Source organism: Passer domesticus, chromosome 1, assembly GCF_036417665.1.
Source record: "Passer domesticus isolate bPasDom1 chromosome 1, bPasDom1.hap1, whole genome shotgun sequence".
Classification (NCBI taxonomy): Eukaryota; Metazoa; Chordata; class Aves; order Passeriformes; family Passeridae; genus Passer; species Passer domesticus.
The window spans coordinates 139,224,002-139,241,186 of record NC_087474.1 but is presented as its reverse complement, the minus strand read 5'-3'; the positions used below and the strand labels follow the sequence as shown (position 1 = coordinate 139,241,186).

The 17,185-nt window shown below is 42.1% G+C and overlaps 1 protein-coding gene and 2 long non-coding RNA genes across 10 annotated transcripts in view; 1 reads left to right on the top strand and 2 right to left on the bottom strand.

Annotated features, from left to right (window-relative positions):
* Positions 1–6,043, bottom strand: part of MATN2 (matrilin 2) — a 67,979-nt gene extending 61,936 nt beyond the window's left edge. For 5 of the 8 annotated variants that reach the window (XM_064392552.1, XM_064392542.1, XM_064392582.1 and 2 more), the window contains exon 1: positions 5,362–5,441. The gene's annotated coding sequence lies outside the window, so the exon portion shown is untranslated. Of the gene's footprint in view, positions 1–4,353; positions 4,640–5,361; positions 5,465–5,956 lie in introns of those variants that run through there. The other 3 variants (XM_064392536.1, XM_064392585.1, XM_064392535.1) reach the window with 3 other exon arrangements.
* A 270-nt stretch (positions 6,044–6,313) lies between these two features.
* LOC135282593 (uncharacterized) lies at positions 6,314–12,234 on the top strand. The gene is made up of 3 exons (XR_010348677.1): positions 6,314–6,685; positions 10,708–10,778; positions 11,206–12,234. It is a non-coding gene; the product is annotated as an uncharacterized LOC135282593 (long non-coding RNA).
* LOC135282598 (uncharacterized) lies at positions 7,387–9,766 on the bottom strand. Its single transcript, XR_010348678.1, has 3 exons — positions 9,570–9,766; positions 7,713–7,778; positions 7,387–7,542 (listed from the first exon to the last, which is right to left on the bottom strand). It is a non-coding gene; the product is annotated as an uncharacterized LOC135282598 (long non-coding RNA).
* Positions 12,235–17,185: the final 4,951 nt, after the last annotated feature.

The following is a 17,185-nucleotide window of genomic DNA, read 5'->3' as shown; positions in this document are numbered from 1 at the left end:
ATACTAAAAAATAAAATTCATATTTCATCTTCAAAATACCTATTTCCTTTGTTGGACAGCCGTAAAACAATACAAGCCTGTTTCTATGCTTTCAAATCTTTCCATGGAATTCTCCTTGTAAAGGATTGATGGCTGTTTTGGGCAGAGATATTACTGAATATTCACTGTCAGTGGTAATAAATCAGTGACCTTCTCCATTGCCTGTTGCAGGTTATTAATATTTGTCCTCTTCACTGTGATAACTCTTAAATAATATCAAGGAAAAAGAGATGCTCTGTGGCTTATGCCAAAGTCAGTGTCCTCCCACCTCTTACCACACTTCAGGAAAATTTCTTTTAGAGAGAAGCAGAAAACCTCTCCACTGGTCCGAAAGATCACCTTTTTTTCACTCAAGTACCTTAAAGTGTACCTGTCTTTGCTGAGCAGATCATGCTGAAAAACAAATTGGAAAACAAGTAATATGTTTCAGCTCAAACCTTCTTCTCCTCTGTATGGTCTCCCTCCTTGTCTTGTAGTACAAGTTTCCTTCCAAGGATAAATCAGAAACACAAACTCCACAAATCCCTGCCTCTCTACCGTCTCCAGCTACCAACAAAACTGACACAATACACAGAAGGGGAAATACTCAATAGTTACGTGGAACATCAACACCTGCAAATAGCATCTCCTCTCTTGAACCCTGTATAATTTCTTATCATAGATGGGAGAGAAAGAGAAGACAAAAAAGCACCAGAGCAACAGTTATTAGCACTACAGAGGTTGCCTTTGGCTTTTCTCGTTTCACTCATTTACTCTCATTAAGCTTCCAACAGTCCTAACTTCAATGTTTTTAAGTCATAAAGAAGACAAGTTCATAGAAGAGAACCACTCTGAAGTTCTTTCAGCATTCCTTATTATCTCCCCATTTTTAAGATAACAGGAAACTGTGATCTGATCGAATCAAAAACTTTCATTGAAGGTAAATGAACTGCAAGCAATCTATGTGAGTCAATAAAATCAATCTGTTTCTCCAATTTAACAAACATGGTGAGTTACTTGGAAAAATAAATGAGGTCTTATTACATGAAAGCCACAAAATACCTCTTTCTCAATCCCACCATCTCAGAATTAAAAAAAAAGGGCTGCAGGCACTGTAAAGCCCTTTTAACTATCAGTTACAATATATTCCAAAGTACTTCACCCTCCACAAGTCAGCACACGCATTACTAGTTCACTACTCATTAAAATCACTGTGTAGCATGGGCATCAGAACACAGAGTATTAGTAATTTCCTCTGTCTTTGTGGACCAGTTCCTGACACAGGCATTTTCCAGTTCTAAATAAGGGCTACAGAGGCCCACAAAACATCATTATAAATCATATATATATAATGTCCCTAGCCATGCAGGTGTTGTGTGGGGGCAGGTAGCCACAACTGGGAGGGTGATATTTAACACATCAGCAAGAAGAACCATCTTTCCTTCATCATTAGAAAGGAGGACTCTATTGTCACCCTGTTTCACCAAAAGATAGACTGGATTTTCTGTAACTCCTTGCTGCATAAGGAAGGCTTCACTAGGCTTAGCAGCACAGGACAGGTAGACACCCATTCTAAATCGTGACTGTCAACCACATTTCACCAGTAGAGTTAAATCACCAAGAAGAAATGAAGTTTCAGGTGCTGTAAGTTTGTAAATTCCTCACATGCTGTTCAATACTGAAGGCAGGCACTAGGTGCCCATGAACCTGGATGCCCATGAACCCAAACCTGCACCACGTCCTGCACAGCATCAGAGCAGTACTCACTTGTTAAAACATTTTTTAGCTCCTTTTAAGAGGCTACCTTGGGCCATTTGTGCTGTCAGTAGTATGAGATAAATCTGAGAAACTCATTATCTGAAAGTCAATTAGTAATTCTGGTGTATTCTGAGACAGCCAACCCAATTACAAACAGCTTTCACAGTAGTGCAGCAAGCCACCACAATAACAAAAGGAACTGTTGACTTGGCAACATCAGTCTTGTATCAATCTGAAATAATGAGTGTCCAGACAGTGAGTAACCTGAATCTGCAGTGGATTTAGGACCAGAAGTTGTGTACTCCAGTGTGTGAAGACTGGGACAAATTCTTTGCATGGGTCCATGAAGCTTCATGCCACAGGTTGTTTTGTGTCTGCAGTGGGACACAATCCCACAATCCTAGCATGTGATAGCAATGTCTGCTCCAGACATGTCTGCATAGTAGTGGGGACAGGGTGACAACCACAGACTCACAAAGTCTTCCATCTTTGTCTCCTATGCTTCCATAAAGTCCTGCTCATCCAGCACATATCCCTACCCTGGCAGCTAAAAGGATATTCCAGTGCTTTCTGCACTGAGAGATGCCCCTGCCTTGCACAGGAATTGGGCTGTGGCTGAATCCCCACCAGTAGCTATTTATTCCAGCTGCTGCTGAAAAATCCCACAGCGGAGCTGTAACTTGGACTAATAAAATCAAATGTGACAGTGGAGTAAATTAACTTCGATTTTGAAACAGTACAGGGAAGACCCAAAATGCATTACAGAGCAGTTCCTAGAAGGGGAGGTGAATGACATTTGGTAATCAGCCAAATATGCCCACAAACCCAACCCTGTATAGGATACCCATGTGCAGAGCACAGCCAAAGGTGCTCCAGGATACAGGGGGGCAACCACATTCTGGAAGCTGTCCAAAGAGTGCTGGGGATGGGGAAAGGACAACTTGCCTGTCCAAGCACAAAGGCCAGATAAGCACACACATGAATTGATGAGTTCAGACACTGAAATATACAGCATATCAGAAAGAGCAGAGATCAGCATTCAATTTTATTGTCAAGATGTAAATATCACAGCGGGACTTCTACACAACAGACTTTGTTATTTAATGGGTTTAGAGCATATGTACTACATATATAATTTAATTTTATACAGCTCTAATGAAATAAAGAAGACTAAGGGATCTGTTGCTTAATTTAAAGTCATCTGTCTGAATGACATACAGACTTCCTGATATCACTGTTGTAAAATGAATAACTACTAAATCATATAATGATAGAATTATTTAGGTCAGAAAGGACCTCTGTAAGCCATCAGGTCCAACCTCTGCTCAGAGGTGAAGCTGAGGACCATTTCAGTAAGTTCTCACCACATAAAAGTTAATGGTGGTGCTATAGAACAGTACACCCATAGTATGGCTTACTCTGCATAGTTTCCAGTGGTCAGACACCAAGCTCTAGCAGTGGGAATTCTTATTTTATGACAGCATCAATCTCCATGCCATGATTTTCTTCAGTTGCCACTTGGACAATAGACCTTTTCATTATCTTGTTCTTTTGAGAAAGACTCATTTGCACTTTCTGGTACTGAATCTCATCTAGACATCAGAGTTTCCACAACATGCCCAGAAAAGGAGCATGGGAAAACTGAGACAATTCATTTTTACCATGCACAGTAGGTATTTAAATGAAAGCATATATTATTTGACATATTATACACATATAAGCTGCTTAGTTTAGTATCTGAAGTAGTCACAAGCCACAGCAGACTTAACTGCAAACAGAGAGGTTTGTAGGGAAAAAAGGATACAGAGGTTCTGAAATTTATTTGCAAAGTCACACTGACCCCAGTATCAACACCACTGTAAACAAATAATTTGGGGATTAAACTCACTCCATTCCAAATACTCTTTGCTCATAATGAAAACACTAATAATGAGTACACTGTACAAAAAGAGCTTGTTAATGATACCCACAATACAATTAAATAGTGCTTACTGTTTTACCTTCCTGTGGAGATGGTTTATAAGTCATGAGAGAGTATTTAGATCTCATTAGGCTTTCCGTAGTTTGCCTGGACTGACTAAAACATCTTTTACCATCACAGCTGGGTCCCTGAGCCCCAGCTCATAAACAGGAGAATGTGCATTCCCTTGTTCATGACAAATCCCAATGAAGTCAATGGAGAGACTCACATAAAGTAATTAGGTGTGAATATTGAGTGCAGGATTAAGGATCTTAACAGCAGCTTCGTGTAACTGAGCACTGCATTTTCTGAAGATATAAAATAAATCAAATTTAATTAGATGAATATCACAGGGATATACATTGCATGAGGAAAAGTTTAGAAAATCTCGTGCTTAAAGCTGAGACATCTACATGAAAAGCGTAATACTCCAAAACTATTTTGTAGATTTTGTAGGATTTAATGGAAAAGCCGTATGTATATTTTATTCAGCTCTTGATTTAAGGAGAATTTTTGATGGAATACACTTTGATAGTTTCTTCTGAAGTAGTCAGCCGTTTCACAGAAACACAGCTATAACATGTAACACAACCTTTTCAGACCTCAGGATCACTCACCTTTAGAACAATGGTCCCACAAGCAAACTCAAGCACTTAGGAAGTATTACATAAATCAGCAGGTTGCATTCTTCTCTCTCAGTCAACAATATTCTACAGTTTAGCAGTGATAGAGACCAGTTTAACACAGAAAGAACTGTCTTCTGAAGCAGGAATACATGATCCTTAAAGATGCCGTGATGATTTTTGCCAGATTAATGAGCACCATCTCAGTAGAGTTTCCAGGGTAAGTAGATTACACTCAGCAAACCCCTCACTCCTTCCACCCCAGCAAACGCAGGGCTCTCAGGAAGCTCGGGCAGCCTCTCCCACCCTGCACGTCCCAGGTGACCCTGGCAGCCTCTCCCACCCTGCACGTCCCAGGTGACCCTGGCAGCCTCTCCCACCCTGCACGTCCCAGAGCCGCCCGTGGGCTGTGCCTGGCACGGGGAGCAGCCCCAGCCCGCGCTGCTGCAGGCTGGTGAAGACACCTGCAGGCTACTCTCGAACGCGTTTCGAAGCAAAGTTCGGTTCCGATGCTACGCTGATCTTACAACACACTGGGGGGGTTTCCTTACAGCACTGTTAAATGAGTTATTGCGGCGTGCACGGGGAGGAGGATTAATTAAGAGTTCGCTCAGACCCACGCAGTCCAAAGGAAAGGGAAACCCTTCTCCTGCGGGCTGCACCGCGAGCAGCAAACCGCTCCAGCGGGACCCAGCAAGGGAACATCCAACCCAGCGGCAGACGCGGCCGCGGCCCCTCGCCTCGGCCTCCCGCTCCCCGCCGGGCCCCCGCCGCCCGCGGGGCCTTCCCGGCCGCCCCCCACCCGGCGGGGCCCCCGGGGCAGGGCCGCTCCTCCGCCGCGCCGGGGCCCTGGGGCGGGGTGGCCGCCGGCAGCGCAGAGACCCGGGATGGCAGCGGGACACGGCGGGGTGCGGTATCCCCGGGCGGAGCGCCGCGGACCCGCCCGGCGGGCGGGAGAGGCGAGACGAGGCGGGGCAGGGCAGGCGGCAGAGCCGGGCTTACCTGAGGGGCTGGCGGGGCCGCTCCGCTCGGCGCGGCAGCGGCGGCGGCCGGGAGCGAGCGCGGAGCCTCCTCCCCTCGGCGCGGCCCCGGACGGCGCTCCCCCGCCCGCCCCCTGGGAGCAGCCGCCTCCCGCCAGCCCCGTCCCCGGCGGCAGGAGCCCGGCTCAGCTGAGGGGAGGGAAAGCGGGGAGTCCCGCTATGGAGACACCGGCTGCCCTGCCCAGACCTCCAGAGCCGGCGCGGCGCCGGGAGGAGCCGCGGAGAGCCGCGTTCCTCTCTCCTCAGCCGCCTCTGCCGTCAGGGACGCGGTTCTTCACTCCTGCCCCCCTGAGGGGTACGACCTGCCGTCCCACTCCTTCCCGCCTGGCCCGTGTGTGGGACCCGGGCTGTTCTCCCGCTCCCTCACGCCTGCTGGGAGGAAAGAGAGGGAATCGACGGCTCTTGCGGGATACGGGCTGTCGGCCCCAGGCGTTCCCGCCTGGTCCCGAAGGACGCGGGACCCGCTCCCTCCCGCCAGCCGCCTCAGGGACAGGGCTGCCGGCCCCTCTGGGCTCCCGGCCGCGGTGGCCCCGGCCCGGCCCCGCCGCCCCGCGCACCTCGGCCCCGCTGCCGGCTCCTCCCTGCCAGAGCTGTCCCTGCGCTGCGGCGGGCGGCGAGGGGAGCTCCCGCAGCCCCGGGAGCAGCGCTGCTCGGGCCGAGCGGGCTCTCGCGGAAGGGAGAGTGAGGTCCCGCTAGAGAAAAGCGGTGTGGTTTCTGTCTGGCGGCTCAGCGCATCCTTCCCCGGCCAGCGCCGTGCTCCCTGGGCCGCAGCCTTCCAGGGAAGCCGACCAAGGGAAACGCCGGGGAATGGAAATCCCATTCCCCGAGCGCAGGACCCGCGGGCCAAGGCAAACAGTCCCTGGTGATTCATGCGGTGTCTGCCACCGCGGCGAACCGGTGGGAGCCTCCGTCGGGGAAAGCGCTGAGGAAAGCGTGGAATGAGCTGGCCGAGTAGCAGGGACCGTCGTTTCTTCGCTGACACAGCAGCGGCGCGGTCAGTAGTCCAGGTGGAAAAACTGAGTGTGGGGTTTGTATCAATATCATGTATGAAGAAGAAAAGATAAAATTTCTGCTTTGTTCCCAAGCAATTGTGATTTCTGTTTCCTGCCAAACAAACAAACAAAAAACCCAGTGAAAGCCATTTAAATTGCAGAGGTGAGCCTGGCTCAGTGTCACTGTCCAACAGGAAAGACAAAAATCGCCAAGGCATGCCAACTGAAGTACATCAGGTGCCAGAGGAGTCCGACAGAGGAGACTTTTACCCCGCAGAGTTGCTGGAATAATGAGTAAGTCTGGCAATCAACAGAGATACTTCTGTCTGAGTTTTGTAAGGCACAATTAATTTCCTGTGATATGAGTGTACAAAATATAATCTCTAAAAGGAAGCATACAGATAACAAGCAAATCTAAAACTGAAAGAGGTTGGATTCACCTTATCTTTAATTCTGAGCACTGGCTCCTGAGCCTTTCCTGTATTCAGAGAAAAGGGAAAAAATAGAAATGTAACTGAGCACTGATAGACATTATGGCAAACCCAGCAGAGCCAAGTGCAGAACAATTCTCCCATTCTGTTTCTCCTTGTAATGTAGCATAGGACCCAGCCACAGTCCTTATTAACGCTGTGCTGTCTGAAAATACAGAAACTGCACTTCCATTTCCCTGTGCTGTGACTTGAGGCATCACCTGAGTTGCCAGAGGAAGACAAAAGTCAGGAGAAAATGTAGTGACAAGATCATGTGAGAGCCCAGAGTAGCTCTGCTGGCTTTAGCTCTGATTTCTACATGAGAGACCCCATCACCAGTGCTCTTCCCAGAGGCCATGGCTCTTCCCAGAGGCCCTGCAGCCTGCTGCTGTTGGCAAGCTCAACACATGGAAGGTATCCCAGTGGGAGACTGGAGGAAAGGATGATGGCAGCAAGTCAGCACAAAGCATCTCTTTGTTTCATAAGAGACAGCATAGAAGATAGGGGACTTTTATTTGACTTTATTTGACTTTGGTATTTATTTATACCACACCAGAAGTACTGTGTATCCCCACATTTCGAAGTCCCAGTCTCTTTGCCACTTGTCCTTTTTCAAATTATGAGCTTCTCTCCTCTCCTCCCATCGTGTGACTTTTTGATTTGGGAGAGCCTTTGTTCAGACTGTCAGCATTTGATACAATGGGTAGAGGAAGATTGGAAGATGTTAAGTAAGAAAAAGCTGGAGGCTTCTATCAAGCCATGCTTTGATATGCAAAGAATCAAAAATCTGGCCAAAAAAAAAAAAAAATTCAGGCCATTCTTAAGTTTCATGAAGATTGCTAACTAGACACCTGAGACTTTGAGTCTGTTTGTTCCTTTCCTGTCTTCTCTTAGTGCCTGGAAGGATTACTCTCAGTCTGGAAGAAGTGATGTAGGCGCTTCTCAGTTATTACAGGCAATCACTTAATACAAAAACCACATTTCGGAAAGTAGGTTTTACATAGTAAGCAGGTGCTTTAAGTAAAACAGCAGTGAATTGATTTTCCTCCTGCTGTTAGAGGACTGTGTCAGACCTTCATAGTAGTTAGACACTTCCTACTAATTTCCAGTCTAAAAGTATTTATGGCCATTTTATCAACATTTTCTATCTTTTAAAGAAAAATATTTTATTTATCTAACTGTGAATGAAACTTTTCCTTTGGGTTGGATTCAGGGGCAGTATTAGAAGTATCCTTTCACTACCTAACCAGGTTTAACTTAGCTACAAACCATACCAAGATTACCACAGATTTTCTGTAGCATCTCATAACTTTTTTTTTTCCCAGTAGTTTTGCTTTTATGCATTTTCCTGTGAAAAATCATCTTACATTTGAATGGATTTTCCAGATATTTAGGGGCAGGGAGAGTTGATTTTTTCCCCCCAACATTACCAGGTACACATTAAATTAAGCTATTCTATACCTACAATATCATATCTACTACTATCTAGTAGTATTTTCAAGAAGCCTTTAAGCATTCATCCGTTCACTACAACTTCTTTTTCAAAGTTTTCTTCCTCTTCAGTCTTTTAAAACACAGTGATTGGTGCGGAGCCAAAATATTGGCAGATTCCACCACCACCACCACCAGTGGTTGTACTAAAAAAAATCATATTTTGGAGAGTTCCTAAGGTAAAGTTTTTTGACTTCAGGTAAAACATAACATTCATATGAGGTTATAACTTGGAGATGCTGGACACCATCCTTGGGCATTTTTTGGTCACTTCCTACCTAAATTTTTCCATAATACTGTCATTCAGTGCATTATTCACAAAACTGGTAATAGAGCACAGGACTGCTCAGGGAAACAGATTTTGTCAAAATATCTCTTTTTTCTTTCTTTTTAATGGGCTATGAAAGGATCAGTATGGGGTTGAGTGTAAACATTATACACTTGGACATTTCTTAGGCACTCACATAACACAATATTTTGACTAGGGAGCTATAATGCTGCAGCAATAGCTTTGCACATATGAAATAGATTGCAAAACATGATGAATCTCAGCTGTATGTGAGCAAAGAATACTTACTGAGTGTGTTTCAAGACAAACTGCAAGGATAAATTTTTGACTCCATAGTGCTTTAAATCCTTTATCCACAACATTAAAGAAAACATATTCTATTTTGGCTATACCTTAAAGCTCTGAATGATTCAAGCAGAATGTTTAAAAAAGCTTGGAGTGGTGTAGCAAAGAACTGAAAGAACCATTAGAGAACTGGAAAATATGCCATCCAGTGAAAAACTCAGAAAATGCAATGCCTTTAATAACTCAGATTTAGGAGGTGACTTAAGAACACCATATAAGTAAGCATATAAAGGAAAAAAAACTTCAATAAAAGGTGTCTTTAATGCAGCCAACAGAAATGTCATAGCACTTAATTATAGAAACCTGCAGAAAGAAAAATCGGACTAGAAACAGGCTGGTTTATCTACATCTCCATCCTTCATATTTTATAACATTTTGTAACATTTTGTAAGGGAATTCTTTTTTCTTCTTTGTAAATTTTTGACTAATAAAGAACTGCTGTTGTAAGGCAATCCATAAATTAATGCAGAAAATAACCACTTTGGGGTAATTATTTATCTTTTTGTATGTTGAAGACTCAAAAAAATATTGTATTTTAATTCTAAAAGTGATGCCTAGAGAGCATATTCAATGGTTGCCCAACCTTCAACTTGCTCAGTTGCACTGCTCCCTTGGTGCCTGCAGTTCTGCGTTGCAGACCACGTTTTCTCCAGCTGTGGAGCTGGGCATTCACCTCCTGCCTTGGCCCAGAGGGATCTGGTGTGGAGAAAGACACCAGTTTGTACAAGGTTGAGCAGGCTGGTGCCCAGCACAGGCACAAGCTCCTTGCAGTTGTTTGGCCTCCTGAGTTCCCCTGTGTGCTCTTACATCACAAGCGGCACAGCCCAGCAGAAACCTCACAAAACACAGACGTGGCTCCTAGTGTTTTTTGCAGGACAGACTGAGGTGCAGGTGTGACTTGGCTGCTGCTAACTGCTGTTTGCACAGAGGCTTGGAGCATCTGTCCTGGAAGAGCAACTGAGAGCCAGCACAGGTGACCAGCCCAAGGTCTCACAGAGAGCTGGACAGACCTGCCAACCCTCCGTGGCTCCCAGAGTGCTCTGCACAGCCCTGGCAGCAAAACCCAGACTCCTTGTCTTCTGGATGTTAGAACAGGATTGTAACAAAGGGATTAACATTTACATTTCATTGTGAACTTCATGAAGAACCAAGTTTCTGGAGTGATTTCCACAAACCTAGGCATTGCAGGCATTGCAAACTTTCAGGAGTCAAATATTTTTTAAGGATATGATTTTTTTTTAAAAAAACCCACCAAAATCTCTGAAGATATACTTAAAGACTGTGAGTAATCTCTTTTAAATCTAAATTCAATGCAGGGTTTGGTGCCTCCTGTTATCTCTCCAAGATGGTTCATGAATCAGATTTAACTGTGGCTCAGATCACAGCTGTACCATAGCCAAAAGAAAAGATGCTTCCAGTACACAACATTAAATCATCACCAAAGTTTTGTATATATGCATATATATGTACACATCTATTATGTATATTAATACCCATGATGGCAACCAAGGTTGGGCAACTATGATGTATATAATAGATATATAATGTATATTAAAGAATGGCCTTTTAACAGAACATATTTCATCTGAGACACGCAGAGCCAGACAGCATTCATTAATTATACTTTTTGTTTTAACTTTTTCTTTTCAAGATGTACTTATGAGTTTAAGTACCACACTCCTGTTGATATCTGCTACAAGAGAGTCTCTTTCTTTTTTAAGGTAGTAATATCATCACTAAAGAGGAAATTGGAGGAAATCTCAAGCCAGGAGCCACAGCAATGACAGATCAGGTAGGTATTTCTGCTACAAAACCCCCCAGGGATCTGATTGGACTGGCTACCCTTTGGCTGCTGGGCATCTGAAACACTACATTTTAAATATTGATATAATTTTCTTTTTTTATTCTTTGATCTATATAATTCTGTATGAACACCATTGGGTCAAGACTCATACTGCCTAAATTCTGCCAGAGTTGTAGTTTGGATGATATTTGGGTGCTTATTTTGAGCACCACACAGATGTTACATAAGATTCATGAAGAACTTCTTATTTCATTTAAGATCCAGACACACACAAGAATCCAAAGACATTATTACATTCAGAATATTCTTCATTGTGCAAGGACTGATTTAGAGCTAGCAATTTGCATGCTTTCTGGATTATGTTGTAAGATCCAAGTTGAGCTTTTTTGTGTGTGTGATGTCCATTTTGTCCCAGAACTGAGTAAGAAAACATTATCTTGGATTCTGAAGGAGAGTTGAATTGGCACGGCATGGCTTAAATAACCAAGAGAAATGCTGAAAATGCAGTTTTCCTGCTCACATGTTCAAAGTTAAGCAGAAGTAAAGCCCATGAATATACTTGGCAGAGTAGCAACCCCTGGACAACTTTTCAGCTAGATAAACTAGGTGAGTGCTGTCTGCAGGTGAATTCAGTATGTATTTTACCAACAGTAAATAACTAACAGTAAATAACTAACAGTAAATAAGTAAATAACTTCATTGAGTCCTGCCTATTTGATCATATATCAATTTTTTTTCACATTAAACATTATCCAGGCTGGATGGTAATCATAAGCTGCCACACAGTTCTGAAGAAAATTAAGAAAATGTATAACCTATGTATAAGGCAAATGCTTGCTTTTCAGTTACCATGTGCATGAGTTCTGATTTTCTTGTTCCAAAAAAATTTGAAGAGTCAAATGGAATTTCCAAGAAAATTTCAGTAGGAAGAACTTAGTTAATTGGAATATGTGGGTCTCAACAATCAAAATTTTCCCTTGTGTCCATTTCTCTGAGCCCCTATGGCTGATCTCAGCTGCTATCCATGGCACCCAGCAAGATGGAAGTCTGCAGTGGGACAGAGACAGCAAGGCAAAAGGGGCCTGAGCCTGCATGTCCAGCCATGCACACCAGGGAGTTACTTGCCTTCTTCATTTACTTTAAGAATGTGAAATTATTCTTAGATTCAAGTACATCTTGTCAAGATTCTAGTCCTCAAACATCTGGAAATAAAACACAGCAAGATTACCACAGAAGTGTGGGAGAGATGTGCGAGCTCTTTACTTATTCATACTCCTTCAAACCCTTTGATCTGTTTCAGTTCCCCTGTTTTTATATGTATATAATGAAGTTTACAAACCATGAATTGTGAACAGAACTGTGCAATTTGTGTATCATTGATCTATCACTAACACTCAGGATAGTCCTTTTTACCACAAGTGAGAAATAAACACTTTTCATTACATCTGTGTTTGAGTCTTTACTGAATTTGTTTTTAACCAGCAGCATTTTCCTGGAATTACAGAAAATGTCAGCTGAATGCAAAGGATTCAAGTAAGAAAACAGTATGGGTTTGCAAAATATCCGTCTCTTCATTTCCTTTTAGAGGTGGTATAATGTACCATGTACAAATTAGAATCATGTAAGTGTCAAGCAGGTGGCTGGCTACAGGAAGAAATGCTCAAAGCAGCAAAGAAAAAAGTGGAGTGCCCATCCAAAATAGAACCTGTGGATGTAGCAAAAGGATGATGTTTTTTAGATGGATGATGAGACAGAGAAAATTATCTACTTCTTCAGGAAAGCAGATTCAATTTAGCCTCAGACCAGATATCCTTATCTTTTAAGTGATTTTTAAGTGATAAAAAATGGAGAATCATATGGTAATTGACAAATGACCAGTAATGGTTGGTCAGTGTTACTGACCAGCTGTAACATACCTGCTTTACATTACAGTAGTTTGAACCACAGTAGATGTCTAGGAAAGAAAAGAAAAGAAAAGAAAAGAAAAGAAAAGAAAAGAAAAGAAAAGAAAAGAAAAGAAAAGAAAAGAAAAGAAAAGAAAAGAAAAGAAAAGAAAAGAAAAGAAAAGAAAAGAAAAGAAAAGAAAAGAGAAAAAGAAAGAAAGTATTTAGGAAGAATAGTAGAGAAAGAAAAGATTGATAAAGTTTTGCTTTCAAGATATTGTAGGAATTCAAGAAAACTCACTGTAACTAGCAGGAAATTGCATTTTTGCTGATCTGGACTTCAAGAGTCAACTGAGACAGTTTGATTTCAGCCAGCACTGGACCCAGGAAAGGGTGTCTCTTCTAATTAAACAATTAAGACTGATGCTTCCACTGATAGATTCAAATTTGCACATGCATTGCAAATTCTTCTTGATTAATTGCAGTACAGTGTGGTTTATAAACCCTGAGACCTAGTATTGCACATATATTCTACATTTCCAATCATAAGGCTGTCAGCTACAAATATTTTAAGTGATTTAAAAGCTATGGTTTAATCTCTCTGTAGACTAATAAAGACAGTTAATAGTACAACATTATGATGTTGTTTATAAGCATTTCAAATCTTGCATGTCAATAATTAAGAAGCTGAATTCCTCCACTGGCAAAAGCCATAGACTTTTTATTGCACTAACAACCATTTACATTTATTTATTTATTTATTTAAAACTACTAAGATCTCAATTTTTCTTGTTTGCAATAGAAACTAACAAAAATTTTATCTATGTCCTTGAGAAATCTGTCTTGCTTCTGTTTGACTGTGCAATGCTAAAGACTTTGCTGTCTATAAATATTTTATTACAGTCAACACAGACAAAGGCAGGATAATGAGCAAGAGTTGCAGCAACTACAAACAAGGGAGACATGAACCTTAAAACACATTCACATCAAGGGGAGGAGGCAATTCTATCCCAGCACAGGTATATCAAATTGAAAAGCAATAAAAACCTCAGACCATCATGATTTGTACAAATGCCATCTCAGCTTCTGTTCTGATTCAGATAATACTAAACACTTCAGAACAACAACAACAAAAAATTACAGATGTTTCAAAACATGAGCAGGTGATAAATACAGAATTAGTTTCTCAACATTAGGATGTGCTCATCCAACCTGTTGTGGCTATTTTTGAGGCAAAGGAAATGTAGTAGATCTAATCTGACTGCATTTCAGAAAAGCATTGCCACAGAGGCGATTTATAACTGAAAAAGGAACAAGCAGAAGGAATGTGAGCTAAGTATGGATCTAGATCATGGCCAGGAAAGACATTGTGTGTTGGGTGCATGTAGACACCATGAATACAGCCAGAGATCACATCCTAAAACTTTCCCAGCTTGTGACTCTGTCTGGTCTCAGAACCCCTGAGACAGAGCTGTTTGGTAGATGTTTGTTTGTTTCCTTAAACATCCATCTCCCTTTTTTCTTAGACACCCTTTTTTTAGCTCATCCTCAGGCTGGTCATGTAAAATGAACTGGTCTGAGCTCAACTGTACTGCTGGTGCAGCCTCTTGCACCAGAGCCACAGAAAAGGCAGCTCACATCTCAGTGGTGCTGCTCTACACCTGCACAGTGGCAATTATGGAACCATGCATGTTCTGTTGCTTGGTGCTCACAGGAGTGCAACAGCTGACAGAGGAATTTTTCTGAGCTTCCCTTTTTAACCTTTTTTCTAGACCCCTGGAGTGCTTACACAGTGTCTGTTGAGTGTAATGATACATTACTTTATTTGAAACTTATTTGTCCAAATTACTATGTCAGGACTTTTTATCCAGGCTGAATAACTGAATTGCAGAGAGGAATAAGTAACCAAAAGGTAACAATATATTATGTTGTGCTTTGGGCTTTTTTTCCCTGACAATTCACAAGATAAAAAACCACAAAGAAAATATACATTGAAACAGAATCCAGTCAGTTCTAGATGAACATAGGGCCACAGATACCACGACTAATACTAATATGTATTTAAAAGGAAAATATTTGCATTAAAAATAAGCAAAGTCAATTTTTTTTAAGATAATACCACCCAAAACTAGTGGATCAAATTGTTTCTAAGAGCCTTTTGAACTTCTTTAGCTTTTTTTTTAATAAGAAGCAAAGCAGCAGGATCACACAATAGCAGGAAATTTGAGCTGTTCTGTCCAACTGACAAAGCTAATTTCACCCTCTTCTCTAATGCAATGAAATAAAATAACTCATCCCATTTTTCTAATTATTTAATGGGCAGAAGACTTTATAAATTCCCAAAAGATAAATCTTTTTAACAAATTGCCAGCTCTTGCCTTTGTTCTTTTACTTTCATTGTCCTTGCTGCCCCAGGTGAGTGTATCTGATATAGTGTATATTGCCAAGAATGACCACATTCATGTAAATAGCATCAATCTCCTGGAGTGTCCCATTGATTTATTTTTCATCTGTTGATCTTAAACTCGTGTACTGGTGATACACAAAATAAAACTATAAAAGTACTTGCCTATCTAGACATCTTTTTTCCATAAGAGAGAGGGTGCCTGTTTTGTGCTTGCCTCTGGCATAGAATGAAGGCTGAAATAGCTTCCATCCATAAAGCAGAACATATCTCATCTTATTAGGATGGTATCTGAAATTTGAAGAGCACCTTGCCCATCCTGGCCTTGAATGGGATCAGAAGATTTGATGCTAAAAGTTTACCCATGTTGGACCTCCAATTTCATATTTGCCTTTACTGTCATGAAGGGTCCTGAAATGGGGAGTTTTGGAGAGGGAAACAGATTCAATATTACATGGAAAAAAAAAATCTGAAAAAAACCCCAACCCTTTCAAAACCAGAAATATTTACATACTTAGAGAAAGTTTATATGAAACAGAAGCCTGTTAGAGCTATAGAGTTAGGATGCACATTGGTGTTGTGATAGAGCTCAGGTTCTAGGCTAAAAAGCTTTTTATGGCTCATCCCTGCTATTGCTGGTCATGTCGACCTCAAAGAGCAAACAGAAGTCTTCTGAAATGCCTGCAGAGCCTCTGCAGCTCCCTCCCTCAGAGTAGCTTCACAGCTCTTTTGTCTCTGCTGGCTAGCAAAGCTTCTCATGTAAGCCAAGTAGCCAGCCCTGCTGCACACTGATTCATCTCCTTGCTGTTTATTCAGCTTTCCAAGTGACCCTGTGTCCTCCACTCAGACTAATTAGTTAAGTCCAGCTCTGGCTACAAATGAAAACATTTCATTATTTCCTGAAAACTCTCCTGTCTGAAATGTTTGAATAATCTGTGTCCTGGTTTCAGCTATGGTAGAGTTAATTTTTCTGAAGCAAAAGAAAATAATTTACTGCATTAAATTTCACTAAGGTTCTTCATTAAAATAAACTACTGTTGTAGCTCATTGTCCAGGGTATAGTTGTAGAACTGCCTCTTTGCTTTGAAATAGCTTTGCATTTGCTGGCTGGGTGACAATGAGTCTTTCACTCCCAGTGCTAGAGTATCCTCTTCTGCTGGAGGTAGACACAGGCTGCAGGCAGAAGGTCACAGATCTGTATTCCACACCCTGCTGAGCTATTCAGCTGAAAAACTGGCCACAGTGCAGAAGGATTCCAGGTCAAACCCATGGGCGTGGAGACATCATTTACAAATACCAGAATCTTTCTCTGAAAGAACACTAATCCTGATTTATCAGAGCCAAGCCTCCCTTTAGATAGCTATAGCTGCTGTTTCGGATTTCTCAGAGCTGGGAACTGAGATAGTGTTGAAACATCTCCATAGTGAATTTGCAAGAAATGCTTTTTTGTGGTATTTGACTGCAGTTTCTACAGCTAATAGAGATGGCTAAATGGGAAAGATGCAACCTGGCTCCAGAGAAGCAGCATCGAAGGAGAGCAGCCTCTATGGAGAGAACATCTAAGAATTCTCTAAGAATAAAACTTAGCTCCAGAGGAGCAGTTTAGAATCATCTGTCTGACTAGACAGTTTGGCAGGCATTTAACCAATACTCCTTTTGGTTTAGAAATATTAATCTGTAGATTTCCTTGCATTAAAGCAAGTAAGACAAAGGTATCATCACCTTCAGTGATAGAATTCTGGAACAGAGCTTGTCAAACAGCTAATATAACAGGTTACACGAGCAACTATATTTCCTCCTGACCACAGCAGAGGAGAAAGAAAGGGCACATAAGTCAACCAATATTGCAGCAGTGAACCTTGTTTCTGTGCTCTTTAAGAGATGTGCATTAATGTTGCCCTCCCATGTTTTGTTCCAGTTCCTGCTCCTTTTTTTCCCCTTCTGCCCTTAGCAGTAGCCAAATCTTCCATTTTGCACATTCCAAGCACCAGTGTGCACAGACTTGTTATTAGGCACAATTTTTTAAACTGTCCATGGTATCCCTAGCCAACAGGATAGTGGTGAGGAATGCCCTAATCTGAAAGAATTTGGAATTTGTTTGGAACTTG